The sequence below is a fragment of the Mus pahari genome, chromosome 9, assembly GCF_900095145.1.
Source record: "Mus pahari chromosome 9, PAHARI_EIJ_v1.1, whole genome shotgun sequence".
Classification (NCBI taxonomy): Eukaryota; Metazoa; Chordata; class Mammalia; order Rodentia; family Muridae; genus Mus; species Mus pahari.
Window position 1 is genome coordinate 91,645,102 of NC_034598.1, and position 3,160 is coordinate 91,648,261.

Here is a 3,160-nt window from a genome sequence, read left to right on the forward strand (position 1 = left end):
GCGATCTTGCTCTATATAAGATGAGGGATTTGGTTCTTCGGGGTCTTCGCCCTTTGCCTGTTGGAAGCTTATGCTCTCCCTCTCAAGAGCATTAAAGCTTTGCTGCAGAAGGATCCTGTTTGTGTGCCGCGTCGTTCTTGCTGGGGAGATGGTTAGCGCGGGACACCGCCCGGCTCATAAACTGAGTTTTTCCATTGCTGCTGGCTTTGGTCTATTTCCATGAGATCCCAAGTTTTCTCTATTTGTGTCTGGGATGGTCATTACCAATGTGCCCGACCTCACCCCATACCTCAGGTTAATCCCTGGGACATGTAGAGCATAGCAGCAACACAGTCTGCTTTTCATCCACATTCCTGTAAGTAACCCCAATAAAACTCACTGGTGCAAAGTGAGACTTCAATGGTCATAACTTTCATCTTGGTCCCTTCTCTAGGGCAAGTACGTTTTTTCACATCTTCCTAGGCATAGCCTCACACAGCAGAACTGGCACCCTACCCTAATGGGGGTGGACAGACCAAAGCTAAGTGGACTAATCCTGTTGTCCTGGCTATGGGCATCAAATCAAGGTAACAAATCAGTCTGAACAGCAAGAGTGTGGAATATGGGGTGTTATGTATGTAAAGAGAATACATGTATGACAGAATAAAGAAATGACAAAATATACCGCTGCGTTACAGTGACAAAGACAGCCTCTTACTGGGACAAAACCAGTAAGCCAAACAGAATAAAGCCTGGATCAAGCCCACAAAGTTAGAGCCACTTATGACAAAGGTGTCTGGAAGTGGTGCGAGGAAACCAAACGGCCCCCTGCAGAAGGAAGAGCCCTCCCTGCCCGTCCACCCTTACAAGTCGCCCAGGGCCGGCATGATGCTGCATGCTTTCACTCCCAGCACTTAGAAAGCAAAAGCAGGCCGTGGAACCTCGAGATCAAGGCCAGCCCGGATGACAAGTCAATTCTGGAACGGCCACAGCTACATAATGAAAGATCCTGCCTCCAAAAATCAACTCAAAATAGAGTATATACCTGCTACAGGAAAACCTTGTGAAAGAACTTTTCAAACCAAACTTCAACAGCACAGAAACTAGCCCCAAGAAAACATGAAATTAAAGCTTCTTTACAGCAAAAGACATCAACAGTCTACAGAATGGGAGAAAATCTTTACCAACTATACTCAGAGGGCTAATAGCTAGAATTTGCAAAAATGTGAAAAAGAATTAAATACCAAAAAGCAAACCTGCCAATCAATAAACAGTTTAATGAAATGTTATTTTGTACCACATGGTCTTCTAAAGCAGAAACACAACTGGCCCACAAGCATTTTAAAAAATGCGCCAATATCCTTAGGCATCACAAGTATCAACCTTTAGATAACCCCTCACATCCTTCACTACAGCCATCAGGGTATCTGTCAAGCGCTAGTCAGGATGTAAACCAAGAATGATTTACTCACTGCTAGTGAAGAACGCAGGCGAGTACAGCCATTATGGAGATCATCATGGAGGTGCATCAAAAGATTAGAAATATTTGACCCAGTTACATCACTCCTGAGCTGATACCCAAAAGGCTCCACACACTACCACAGCCATGCTTACTGCTACAATGTTCATGGTAGCAGACACGTAGCCAGTCTAGGTATCTACCAACAGAAAAACTGATAACAAAATGTGATATATAAACATACAACAGGGTTTCACTTATTTGTGAAGAAAAACAAAATGAAATCTGCACAAAAAATGGGCAGCTCTAGAGAGTATGTCAAATTGACTCAAATTCAGAAAGACAAAAGCTGCATTGATATATAAGGATCGTAGCCTATAATGTGCAATATGTATGCCAACAGGTGCAAAGTCTTAAAATCTAGGAAGGAGATTAAGAGAAAGTAGTAACTCATAATAAGGACAGACAGGCAGGTGACAAAAGGACAGAGAGTAAAGGAGCCAAGCTACACAAGGTGATCAGGGGCACATGGAGGACATGTTAACTCAAATAGGGCACAAGGGTGTTAACTTTTAATGAGGTGAAAGGAAAGGAGCAACTGTGTAGTTTTTCGGGCAGACAGCACCTGACACGGTCACAGGAACCCTTGTGCAGCCTTGCAGGGGCAGGCATCGGGTGCTGTGCGACCTCAGACCCCACCCAGCTCCAGCTGCCCATCCTTGTATGGTCCACTGGGGAGGGGTGAGACCAAGACACAGAGCTGGCTCAAGAGGCTGTTTCTGTTTTCATACAAGGCAAGGCAATCTAGGCTGGCCTCAAATCCTCAGTCCTCCTGTCTCAGCCTCCCCAGTGCTAGGACTACAAGAATGTGCCACCAAATACTTCAAACACGGTTTAAAATAGAATTTATTCATTTTTGACAATTTCATGCATGTAAACAATCCATCTTTATCATCTGCACCCGACACCCCTTCAACTCCTACAACTCCCTTCAATATGACGCTCTCCCTCAAAAATTAGATTTTGGGGAGGGGGATGGGTTAGGGAGTGGGGCAGCTTAAGCGACTGTGTGCCTAGTGTCCCAATGTTTAGAGGTAACGGATTCAAGGGCCTTCAGCTGGGGGACAAGACATAAAACCACTTGACAGATTCAATGGGTTTCATATCCCTGTCATGAAGAAAGGCAAAAGCCCAATGTACACCATAATACTAGAGCAATTGTTAGCCACAGAGAGAAACCCTAAAGCAGGTGGAATCTAGCAGGACGTGTATTGAGAGCTTTTGGTGCCGCTTCTAGGGATTTGGCATTTGTCCCTGGGCTTGAACAAGAAAGTAGGCTCAGATAAGAATATTAGAAACGGTGACCATGGGACTTCACTACTTTGCTGACTTCACTACCACCTTATGCCATCTCTTTGCTCACTACTTAATTACTATCTTGTGTGATCTCCTTGTTCACTACTTCACTTGATTACTTTGTCTTTGATCTAAGAATTGACCACATTTTTTTGGATGTACATAGAATGATATAAAAGCAGGCTGGAGAGAAATAAAGCTGCTTCAGCCTCAGTACAGGGTGGAGTCGTGTGATAATTTTGCCTAACTTTTTCTTTTCAATCCTCAGACCCTGTTGACTGACTGAACTGACTTGGTCAGATGTGCCTCACCAACCATACAATCAGTATATCCAAAAAGGAATATATGAAGAAAACTTTTTGCCAA